Source organism: Pristis pectinata, chromosome 3 (assembly GCF_009764475.1).
Source record: "Pristis pectinata isolate sPriPec2 chromosome 3, sPriPec2.1.pri, whole genome shotgun sequence".
Taxonomy (NCBI): Eukaryota; Metazoa; Chordata; class Chondrichthyes; order Rhinopristiformes; family Pristidae; genus Pristis; species Pristis pectinata.
Genome location: NC_067407.1, coordinates 72,659,773 through 72,673,145, shown reverse-complemented (window position 1 = coordinate 72,673,145; position 13,373 = coordinate 72,659,773).

Sequence of the window (13,373 nt, the reverse complement as noted above, 5' to 3'; positions counted from 1 at the left end):
AATAGAAACTTCTGCTCCACTGATTGTATCTCTTTCACATCTTTGTCAGGTACTTCATAGTTGTAAAATCCTCATACAAACAGTCCATATTACACAACTGGCAGAATTTATTTTTGTTTTACCTTTAGCGGACACTAATTTATACTTCATGTCCCAACAGAGGAATAACTGTGGTGCCTTTTTAGTGTTGTCAAGATATCCTAAATCACATTATAACCAACTAACTCCACTTGAAGATATTCAATAGGTAAATAATGACGGATAACTACAAGATGAATGATGGGTTTTTTTTGTTGGTGACGGCTGAGAGATAAAAGTTAATCAAACGGTCAGTAGAACTCTTGTTTTTTTTAATAGTGCCATGGGATCTTATATATTCTGCTGAATCTGAGCCCTCATATAAATCTTATTGAAGCAACATTAGCAGACAATGAACTCACTCAGCATTGCAATTAAGTCTCATTTTAAATAGTATTCTCATGTCCCATCAAAATAATTGAATCCATGACGGTCTTGCCAGAAATGTACAAAGGTGGTAGCTACATGGGAACTTAATAATAGGTCAAGTGAAACTACTGGTTCATATATTTTAGGTAGAGAACGCATGATGGTCAAGAGATGTTTCTAGAAATAATGCCGGAAAAAGATAAGTGTTTTATTTGGGATTTGGGGCCTTTACCACAAAAATCCATGCTCATGACTCCACAAGTTAGTGCTGTATACAACATCCAAAGAACAATTAACAAAAGAAGGAAAATAATATCAAGGACTGTTGAGATAAAGATACAGAGCTTCTTTTCTCAATTCATCTAGATAGGCAAAGTATGTACACCACAAAGAGCTTCCTCTCAACGGGCTATGCCACAACTGAGGCTGCATACCATATGTGCAGATAATTTTAGAGACTTGCATGTACATTTATGCTTCATCAGGGCAAACTCTGTTACTGTCCTGAAAAACTGGATTAGTTTTGCACTTGGAAAGGTGAACACTCAAAGTATGCTTAAAGCAAGTGCTGGCTTCATGATTAATTTTCAATTACAGGAAATCTGGGGAAGAGAATGGGTACTTTGGAGCATTCACAAGGGTAACAGATGCACTTATAAGAAGCTAGATAAATACATGAAGGAAAAAAATATTGAAGGTTGTGCTGATGGGATTGGTTGAAGTAAGGTTAGAGAAATATGTGGTCCAGTGGGCTGAATATTCATTTTTTGTGCCATACATTCTATGTATTATGTTTCAAACTTCCACGATCTCAATACCACCCCTCTTCATGGGCCACTGATCTTACCCATTAACAAACACAGTGCCCTATCAGAAGTTTACTTTAGATGCCCAATATTAAGCTTTTTTTGTATTTTTGCGCTCCTTACTTGGACAATAGTGTGACAGAGTGTAAGTCCTTCCATGGCTGTAATCATCTTCCCACCAACACATCAGGTGGGCTTTATAGCCTTCCACAAACATCACAACTGTGTCATTGTGAAAAGGAGGTGAACAATACATTCTCTACTCCAAAGCATGCTAGCCGTGATATCTGTTGGGTTATCATAAGCCCTGTGCCTAGTTCAAAAATCTGCAGATGCTGGTTATCTGAAATAAAAACAGAAAATGATAGGGGTACTCAGAACGTCAGGCAGCATCTGTCGAGAAAGAAATAGAGTTAATATTTTAGATGAATGACCTTTTATCAGAAAAGGAAAAGTAAGAAAATGATCATGTTTTAACTGGCAGAGAGAGGCAGGGTGAGGAGAACAAAGGTAATGTCTGTGAAGTGGTGCAAGTTACGGCTGTCCTGGTGACACAATGCTGTCTAGTTAATGAATGAGGGTAATTAGAGGATTAAAGAAACAAAAGTACATGCTGGAACTGTAATGTGCAAATCAGCACAGTTGCTGAAAAACTGAAATTAAAGAGAATGCTGTAACTACCCAGCACATTAAGCAGCATCTGTGGAAAGAGAAAATCTATGTTAATGCTACAGATAGGTGGTCTTTTATCAGAACTGACTGACTCTGATACAAATAGGAAAAGCTGATTATCTGGCATTGAGTTTCAATATCAAGTCCCAAAGGTTGCAACGTGCATAGGTGGAAGATGAGGTACCTCAAGCTTGCACTGGGCTTCATTGGTCATAGGAAGAGAAGTCAGAGTGGGAGCAGGGTAGAAAATTAGTGATGGATGACTGGAAGCTCAGTGTCACCCCTGGCAGACTGAATGAAGGTTTTCTGCAAAGTGATCACCCAATCTGCATTTGGTTTCTCCAGTGTACAGGAGACCACATCATGTGCAGGAAATGAAATACACCAAATTAGAAGTGCAAATGAATGGCAGTTTCTCCTGTAAGGTCTGTCTGGGTCTGTGGCTGATGGGAGGGGACACAGTAAAAGGTCAGGTATTGCATCTTCTGTGGTTGCACGTAGAAGTACCTTGAGAAAGAGAGTGATTGGTGGAAATGGATGTGGACTAAGGAGTCACGGAGGGAACAGTCCCACTGGAATGTTGAAAGTGAGGGAAGGGGAAGGGAAGATGTGTTTGGTATCCTGTTAGAGGTGGCAGAAATTACAAAAGGTAAATGTGGAGGCTGGAGGAGGGGAAGGTAAAGACTAGGGGAACCCTAAATTACTCTGGCTAGGAGGACAGTTGGTGTGAGACACAGAAGAGGCACACAGATGAGAGCCCTGTCATCTATGGTAGAAAAGCCATGGTTAAGACAAAATGAAGACACCTCAGGGCACCGTTGTGGATAGTCTCATCTTCAGAACAGATACAACAGAGATGGAGAAACTGGAAGAACACAGAAAGAAGAGGGGGCAGAGCTTTAGCCAACATCTCCACTCACTTCTGTCATCAGCTACAGCTTCTCACGTCATAAGCAGTGTTGAGAGCTTTGAACTATTGTTCAATTGGACCTTTGGGCACCCGACTGGTCTTTTTTGACAGCCTTCCTCCCCATTCTGCATATCCTTCGGAATCCAGCTTTCATCCTGTGCACATGCTGAATAGTCAGTAAAGTTTTCTTAACTTAATAAATGCTGGAATGTTGGGCATCTCTATATCTGAGAGGATTATAATGTTAAAGATAATTTCTTTCCATGAGATGTCAAACATATGCTTCAGACATTGAAGGTGAAGGTTGCATGTTGTCCATATTGCACTGCCATAATCCAATATGCAAAGAATACCTTATAGTTTAGCATGTGTTATTTTTCCATGCCCATTTTCTGAATAAGCTAGAGTTGGTGGCTCCCTTTCCAATGCACACATTAACTTCCTCATTCAGAGTAGTATTTACTGGTTGTATGGGCATCACCCTTCAAGATTGATGCATGACCTTCAGTCCTTGCCCTTGAAAAGCTACTGATTTGCCTGCCAATAGCAAAGCATCTGGTAAAGATGGAATTTCAGTTGAATTCTCAGACATGAAACTCTCATTTGGTTTCATATCCCCATGGCCTCTTTCTTCTGTTTTGGAGAGGTGGCTGTCCCACAGGACATGTGTGATGCAAACATCATCACCACATTTTAAGGGGAGATTACAACAACTACTGGGGCGTCTCATTCCTTGGCATCATTGGGAACTCATCTTCACCAATTAGCTTACGAAGTATCCAGAGGTTTAATCCTCCTTTATAGTGGGGAGATCCATGGAAAACATGATCTTCACTCCTCAATTTCAAGAAATTTGCCGGAAATAGCAGAAGCAACTCAGCTCTGCTTTTGTGGATTTCACCAAAGCACCTGGCATTGTGAGCAGGATAAGTCTGCTGAGCCTGGCTCCGAGATTTCAAATTAAGCAGTGTGTAATTATGAATTGGCAGCCAGAAAGTTTTGGGTTTAATCCTGGTCCCAGCATAGATGTCCTGAAAAATCAGTCACTTGATCAGCCAATTTCAGACAGAAGATTCACATGCTAAATGGTTAAAGGTAGAGTAGTAGGAGAGAGCAGGATGAGTGTGAGGTTAATTGGAGAACTCTTCCAAGGAGAGGGCACAGGATGAAATGGACTGAATGGCCTTCATTTGTACTGTGTCATTCTAGCATTTGAAGCCCTCATTTGGACTCACCAAATGGAGACAACAATGTCTCAGCCTGTGTGAACCCTCTCTGTATCAAAGGTGAAGAGCTGAGTCCATGCCTAATGCCAGAGGAGGAGTACTGAGAGAATACTGCACTGTTGGAGGGATAATACTGAGGGACCCCAACTGTTGGTTAGGTAGTGTTTTGGGAGCATTGTTCCCTCTTTGAAAATGGATAATTGGAATGATGCCAGAGCACTGAAGAATTCCCAACATCGTACCATCGTTTAAAAAGGTAGGGATAAAACAAGTAATTGTAGTCTGGTTGGCTTAACTTTGGTGGTGGACAAATTATTGGAATCCATTCCAAGGGACAGTATAAATCTTCATTTGGAAAGGTACTGAATAATCAGGAGACACAAGAGACTGCAGATGCTGTGTGAGAGAGTAGTCAGCTTGGAGTTGTTATAAGAATGTTGTGTCTTACTAACTCGATTGAGTTATTTGGGAAAGTAACAAGGAGGGTTGATGAAGGCTATACATTTAATGTAATCCACATGATTTTAGTAGGCCTTTTATCATGGTTTCACATGGCAGTCTGTTCAATCAAGTAAATGCCCATGAGGATCCAAGGAAAAGGGAAAATTAGATGTAAAATTTGTTCAATGGCAGGAAGCAGATTTATGGTCGATGGGTGTTTTTGTAACCGCAAGGCTCAGTATCACTTCCTTGTGTTTTGTATTAAATACTTTAGGTCTAGTTATTAAATACTTAGACCTAAATGATGATGGTTTGCAAATGATCAAAAAAAATGGCTACATGGTTGACAATAAGGAGGAAGGCTTTAGACTACAGGAAAATATAGATGGTTTGATAATTTGGGTAGAAAAATGACGAATTAAATTTAGTGTAGAGAAGTGTAAGGTTATAGTTATGGAGGTGCTACAAAGCAAGGCAATATATAATAAATAGGAGGATAATGAATGTAGAGAACAGAAGGAACTTGGAACTTATGTGAATATATTCTTAAAGGTAGCAAAGCAAGTCCATAAGATGGTAAAACAAAAGACACACGGAACGCCATCCTTTATTGGTCAACATATAGAATACAAGGACAGCAATTTTATGCTTGAACTGATTATAACACTAGTTTCGGCCACAACTTGAGTACTTGGTACAGTTCTAGTCACCATTACAGAGAAGATGTGATTGCATTGTAAAGAGTGCAGAGGAGATTTAGGAAGATCTTGCCAGGACAAGAACTGTAGCCATGAGGAAAGATACATTTCAGTGTCTGCCCTTCAGCTCTCTGCCAGCTAAACAAGTGGGTGGAGTTGCTGATATTCATTTAAAAAGGTATGTGATGATTCAGTGTTTTGGCCTTTCACTTTCTTTTAATTGAAGTTAATGATTTCCGTAAGTTGAAATTGTTTTTTAAAAATGTATTTTTTATTCAGTTTAAAATAATCTTTACTTATGTTAATTATTTAATGCACTTCCAAATAACCAAGGACATTTAGAGGCAGTGGCATGTGGTCATTAGGGCATTCCGTGGCCATGGTCTCAGTCTGCACTGCCTGAGATTTTGCTGCTATGTACAGATTCACTGCCTTGCAGATAGGCCACTCAGTGATGCCTCAGGGTTGCTGAGAGTTGGGTGGCCACAAAAGATCAGTACAACCAAGGGAGTTCCATTGGAGGCAAATGCAAGGCACAGACCAGGTCAAGGAAAATCCAACTCATTACTATCAAAACTTTGAGTAAAAAATCCAAAATAAAATCACAAATCCACTGTTAATAAACACTTATTGAGAAATTTTCCTTTCCAACAATCACTTCCTATCTTCACTGACTCAAATTTCCAAATCCAAATCCCAAACACTAATTTCCAATTTCAAGTGCACAAACAGAGCCCAAAGTCATATTCCACATGACAGTATCAAGATCTTTGCTATTTCACTAAGTATACTCCCATTTATAATGACTTTAACCAATGAAATGAAGCTCCTTCTCCAAATGGATTCGATTCCAACAGTATGAATCCTTCCCTGATGTCTTGTGGTCAAGCTCAACTGCTGTGCACAAGCATGGCTAGAATTCCAGAACAGAAAGTTTGACTTGCTGTTCTTCAGCTAAGTATATTTTCTGTTTACTTCAGTTCCTAAGGGCACACCTATGACTCACCCATGTCTTGAGATAGATGTGGATGTACTGCTGTCTGAATGTGGTTGCTGTTATCTGATATTGATGAAGTCAGCTGTTTTGCAGACAGTGCAGCTTGAACCAGTGGAATGGAAAATGATCCCTGGGTATGGACATTTGAAGAATCTTCCTTAGCAGATGGACTAGAGAACTGTATCATCGCATTGATTCCTGGTGGCAGGCCTGCAGAGATACCAGTCCATGGAGCTGAGAATCCTACTGGCAGGGTAAAGCCTGCAGCAAATACAATGATGGAAAAAATCATATAACATTATTTATATAATGTCCTCCGTACCTTAAAGCATACCTCTTCTATCTGGTCTTCATATAGCTACAGCTCTGCTCATTTCTCCTGCTACTGCTACTTCTAATCCTCTAACCAGAGTAGAACTCCAGAAGAGTCTCTATTTAGACTGTGCCATCACATACTAGGTTTGGCTTCTTTAATTGACTATAATATGCTTGCAGCATTTATACTGACAGCAAGTGAGAATTTCTTTGAATATCACTGTATGGTACCATTTCCTGCACAGCCCATGATCAGTTGGTTTTGTGGATGTGTAACCTTCTCTTGTCCCTGGAAATAAAAATAAAACATTCTCATTAACAGTAACTTTGAAATTGCTGGATTATATAAAAATCCATTTAGTTCAATGATGTCTTTAGTGGAATAAATTCTGCCATCTGACTTACATATGACTTTAGTCCCAGGACAATGTGTTTGTGGCTTAATCACCTCCTTCGCCCAAAGACAATTAGGGATGGACCAATAAATGTTGACATTGCCCGCAAGTTCCCACATCCTGTGAACTAGTGCATGAAAATATCCCCAAGGTTCCACCCCTCCAGTCTTTCCAGATATGGGTAGACTTTTCAACTGATTTGAAATTTTCTGATACTTAGTAACATTTTTAAAACTCAGTTGAAATAATTTAATGTTAAATGATTCGGTTTTTTTAGTTGTTCTTTTAGGAGTCGGGATAAACTTGATGGGCTGAATGGCCTCCTTGTAACATTTCTATGGAAAGAGGTGTTGAAAATTATGAAAATGTTGCTGGAGTAAACAAGGAAAACTGTTTCCTGTGGCAGAAGGATCAGTAACAGAAGGACCCAGGTTTACAGTTAGTTCACAAAAGAACTGGATTTGGAAAACTACTTTCACACACTCGGTAGCTATAATCCAAAATGCACTTCTTGAAAGGGTGGTGGAAGTAGATAGGTGAGTAATTTTCCAAAAGGAAAATGTGGAAACAGTCACAAAGCTCTTGGGAATGAGCAGTGGAGTGGGACGAGTTAAATCATAATTTCAAAGGCTCGGCAGAATGGGACAAATAGCCTGTTTCTGCACCACATCATCCATGCTTCCATGAAAACAAACCAGCCCTTCCTAAAAAGCAACAGAATGAAAAACAATATGAGCAACACATATTGCTTTCAAAAGACACTTGGCTTCTGCTGAGTTTGTATCTGGTGACCATAGAAATATAATTGGTACACTCCTTCAGCCAATGGCTGATTACACTTCCTCAAATGATGCTTTCAACCAAATGTAACAGTCAAACTACAATGTTGTCATATCTCAGATTTTAGCACCACCAATGTAATATCCAAAGCTATCTAACATTGTGTAGATATCAATGAGCTTCTTATTAATAATTTGTAGATTACCTCTTCAACTGTATATCTCATTCTGTGTTCCACTCAATTGACTACATAAAATTAGGGAAACATGCCTGGGCATGTCAGGTAATACAATGTAGACATTAGCTGGCAATCTTCCAGTTTGCATGGTTGTTCAAAGTTTAGGACATCTTACTGTTGAAGCAGGAGTGAGCCATAGATTATAAATATAACTTCTTCCGAATTTAGGAAAAAACTGGACTACTAATCTGTTGCTGAAATTAAAGGGATTATTTGTACATTATTAACAGAACTAAGTGTTTCTGAAGGTCACCACATGGGAACTAATTTTCCTTTGCTCAGAGTCTGGGGAATAACCAATTCTCATTACAATGCAGTGGAAAAGGGGCCAGGATAATATGGATGGTTCTATGTTCCTTTTATGTGATTTCTCAAGTTTCCTTGCAGAGGTGGGATATATCTAATAAGAAAAAAAATTGCCAATGTCCTGCTAAAGTGCTTCTGGAGTAGACTCCCAATCGCTGGAAAGCAAGAACAAGATTAGCTCAGATCTCATGGCTAGCTCTGTATACACCAAGGACTGCTCTAAACAACTTGGAAACGTGAAACTCTTTCTCCTGCACATTCCCCAATGACCAGGAGCCCAATGACCTCGAAAATCTGCTTCTATTTGATTACGGCTAGCAAATCCAACAGCAAATTTGCATTGTTATTGGATTTCTATCCATTTTTAACTCATATCCAAGCCTGTACTTGGGCACATTTAACCCAGGATAATGATTTTCTTAAACTGTAAATGAAGCTGATCAGGTGGTGTGTGGTTTGGTATTCTCGTGGAGATTTTATTCAAATTGGAGAAGAAGAGGATAAAAACCAATGTTCTATTCTAAATCAGGACCACTAAAGACATTCATATTGTAAACAATTCTATATGTCACTCCCAACTGGAAACAGAACAAAATTATTTTTAATCTTGAACCTTTCCAAGCAAAGCAGATAAGCAAGTACCATTGCTCCAGGTTCGGCAGCCTTGCCCTGTGCCAAATTAACCAGCAGTCCATTTTCAATTGAACTTAACAAACATTTCATTCCTATTAAGAACAACTAGTGTCTTAAAGTAATGCTTCCATCAATTTTCTTACTTTTACCATGTGAAACACTCCCTACCGACACTAAATTTTATTTCTGACAGTGTCCTACTTTAAGCAGAGCAGCACTTTCAAACAGTTGTATCAAAGCACATTATGGTGCCAACTGTGTCCAAAGTAAATAACAATTTTTTTTCCTTCCCATGCAAAAACACTAAAGGCATATGAAATTAAGAAATGAACATGGGCAGCCATCATGCCATTTCTTAATTGTTTGAATAACAAAAGACTGAAGATTCTAGAAATTAGAAATAAAAACAGAAAAAGCCTGGAAATACTCAGGTCAGGTTGTATTTTTGGAGAGAGAAACAGAGTTAACCTTTCAGACTGAAGATTTTTCATCAGATGCTCTCTAATTCATTGTACCTCCAGCATTTTCTGTGTTCATTTCTTATCTATATTGACCCCCTTTTGCCTGAAAATAAGGATGTAACATTTCCCATTAAGTAGTTGTATATACAACCTGTAACTCCACTTTAACAATAAAAGAAATCTTTTGAGAGAACAAGTTGACCTAGGTGGCCTCTTTTTTCTGTGTTTGTGTTCCATCACAATATGTTTTGTAGTCTAAACCTAGATAAGCATCTCCCTCAACTAATTTAGAACTGCATCAGGTTCCTAATCTTTTTCCCTCACAGGACAGCTTCCTTGTTGCCTTAAAATGCAAGAGTCAACTCCCGTCAAAACCTCCAGTGGTGTTAATCCAATCACATCTGCTGACTTGCGTATGTCCTCATTTGATGTCCTCAGTTGTGGAAAAATCTTTACTTTCTCCCATCCTTCCTCTTCCTCCAAGTGCCAGACTGAGTCAGAGATTTCATTCTTTTCCAGGGTCTATTTCACACTGAAACCTCATGCCATCCAGTGGTCAAGGTGTGCCAAAAAAATCTTGGCAGAGTGTGGATCACCAGAAAAGAAAATCATGCAACAATGTTACGGGTGGAAGGGTCAGCCAATCTGCCCAGTGACCGACCTTAAATGATGACACATACAAGCAGTCACGACAGTAACTGTCCTCATGTGTATTGGTCTATCTAGCTCAAATGTTGAAAGTTCTCACCATTTTCAGCATGCAGTCCAACAGGTGCAATCTTTGCAAGCAGGTCTTACAGGACACACCACTATATCTGCAACACTATTCCAGCTCTTGGGTGTGTTTCTACTACTTGAATGGATGCCACAATGATGGAAGGAATATGGGAATGATGGTGGGAGAGTGCTTCCAATGGATCAGAAGGATCCAAACAGACAGTGAAGAACAGTGCACTCAGAAGGCATGTACTTTAGCAAGAGGGCCATGGAGACGTTCAGGTCTACTGCCAAGCACTTCTGAACAGGGGGTCCCTGTAAGGACACAGGTACAGCTTATAAATGCCTGCGTTGTTAAGAATCCTGCAAAGTAGCCAATTGTCTGTGCCCATTCTGACGCACTTGTGGGAAATAAGGAGCAGGGTGCCCTCCCCAATGTGCAGTTAGCAGAAAATTATGAGATGTAAGAGAGATCATCATCAGAAATAGCAGCCTAGAATAATACTGAGCATAAAACATTAATATGACCAGGGCCCTAACTTCCATTGACAAAGCAGTCAAACCCATGTCCTCTACTACCAAGAAAGATGTACAGCAGATGCATGGGAACATAACCACCTCCAGGTTCCCTCCAACTTGCATACCATCCTGCTATGAAAATGTAATACTGCCTCTTCGTCATTACACAATCTAAATACTAGAACTCCCAACTCAACAGCAGAAGGACTAAAACAATTCAAGAGGTGGCTCACTATCACCTTCTCGGGAGCAAACAATTAGGAATGGACATGCTTTATTCCAGAAAATTAATAAATAAAATGTCAAGGCACAATATGAGGCCACATCTAAGATCTTCAAAGGTCACAGATCTCAGTGATGACAAAGAAAGCAATTTAAATGTAGGTTCTTTAAACAGTAGTTTCAGAGTAACAGGGATTATCAAAACTCATTCCTGCGAGTAAATAAGAAATGTTATTTTTCAGACTAGTTAGGTTGAAAATCTTTCAGCAGATGGATTTTGCATGATGTGCAGTTCCTGGGATCATTGGGGGATGTTTCACACAGGAAACAAAGTGTTATTGAAAATAAAAATCCTGCCAAAAGATGCGGAGATAAATTTCCCAATGGGCACTAAGCCACCCAGAAAGATGCACAACATTGCTCTACTCTGGGTTAAGCTAATTTTTATCAACACAATGTTATTTTCTTCAGAGTAGTGTCACTGAATTCTGAGCCAAAGTTGTTCTAAAGAGGGGCCCTTGAGTCTTTACTAGTTGTGGAGAGTCCCAGTATTGTTGGACTATGACTGTTATCGTTAAGCTTGTTCAGAGACTGAATTGGTATCAAGGTACTGAGACTATGAGTTAAGGGCCTGTTGGGGCATTATAATTCTCCTTGAAGCGATTGGGAAAATTTGCCCTTTGACTCCCATGAATGTTGACATTCTTTTTCCAGATAATGGCAGTGTGCCCTCAGTAAGGAGATTTACTTAGATTCCTAACAAAGGACAGTGAAGTCGGTTTTACAAATTATTGCTCCGCCATACAGTTTATGTGATGACCCTAAATCCTGTTGAATTCAGTGACCAATTTAATGCACCCGACTTTTCATTCACTAATGGAAAATGAAGCAGTGCACAACGGCTTCCACATTCAAATTCTCAATGTTTCTCTCACATGAAGCTTTAGTCAAGATCATAAAGTCTTCTGCAGCATTTGCTCAGCAAAGTTTGACTGGGCATTGCGTAATTTTCTTAGAAATAGGCAATTACCGGTTCTGAATCCAGCAGAGAACACAGAACCGACATTCATTATTTCATTAACTCAGAGAAGAACTTGGCAAATTGGTCACATTTGTGTAATTAGCAATTTGTTTAAGAGTAAGCAAGTCAGCAGATGTGATTGGATTAACATCATTGGAGATTTTGACAGGAGTTGACTCGAGCATTTTATGGCAACAAGGAAGTTTTCTTTAGGATGCTGTACCAAATGAGAGCCGGTGCTTTGGAAAAACTTGATTTATGTGCTGTTTATATGCCACACAGTTTAATTGTATTCCCAGTGACCAAAGAATTCAGTTTTGTGTGTGCTTGTGAAAGGTCCAGTTAAAATATGTTCTGAAGAGTGCAGCCTAGCTTCTTGAGGGAAAAAAAGACTGGACATTTTGGTACTGAATATCAACACAGCAAATGAGGCAAATAATGTCTTTGCTGGGGCGAAACAAGGACACTGGTCCAGAAACTAAGTAATGCAAGTAGCAGGGCACATTATACATCATATTTTGCAACCAATAAGAGGGAAAATTTAAACTCTACTACCAACTTTATGCCCAATGTACAGAAAACTCTATATTAAAAATCAGTCAGGTTCAAAAGCAGTTACACTTCTGAAATATTGGTGTTGAATTTGGATCACAAAGTAGAGTGTTTGTACACTAAACTATGCAATTAAATGAAAAATAAAATATAAAAATGGACAGAGGTCCCCAGACATGTATGGTGGCATATATGGCACATTCATAATTTTCAACAGTGCATGAAAGGCCCACACCTTCTACAGGCCACTTGTGCACCTGTGAGGCCTGGTTCTGCATAACGGGACCTGCCTTTAAAATAAGTACTTACCTAGGTCTCCTTAGATATGGGTGTAAACATGTATAAGTCTTTGAAAGTGACAGGATGTGTTGAGAGAGTGGTTAGACTAAACAGAGGCATAGAATGCAAAAGCAGAGAGATTACCTTATATCTTTATAAAATATTGGTCATCGCATTTTAAGAACCTTTAAAAGAGTGGGTGTAGAAAAAAATTTCCAGAATGGTTTCAGGGATGACCAACTTTAGCTATATGACTAACACTGAGAAGTTAGATGGTTCCCCTTAGAGCAAAGAAGGTTAAGAGAGTATTGGAGATCATCACTGGTTTGTGTGGGGTAAATGGTGGGAAGCTATTCCTGTTAGTGGATACTTCAAGCAAGAAAAGGTACAGATTAAAATTTTAGTAGAACACTACAAGGCAAATGTGAGAGAGAAAAAAAACATTTTTACAGAGTGGATAGTTATGTTTTGGAATTCATCAGTTATATGGGTGGTGGTAACAGTCATTCACAGCTTTCAAAGGGGAATTGTATAGTCACTTGAGGGAGAATAATTCTCAGAGCTAAAGGGAAAGAGTGGAGGATTGTTGTACTAGGAGCCAACAAATACTTCGGGTTCACCACTGGCTAATATCATTCCTATAACCCATCCAAGCTTGCAATCCACACCCAACCTGATAGGGCATTCTCCCCTCTCCCATATCAATCATCACTCGCAACCTCTGACTGCTGAATCAAC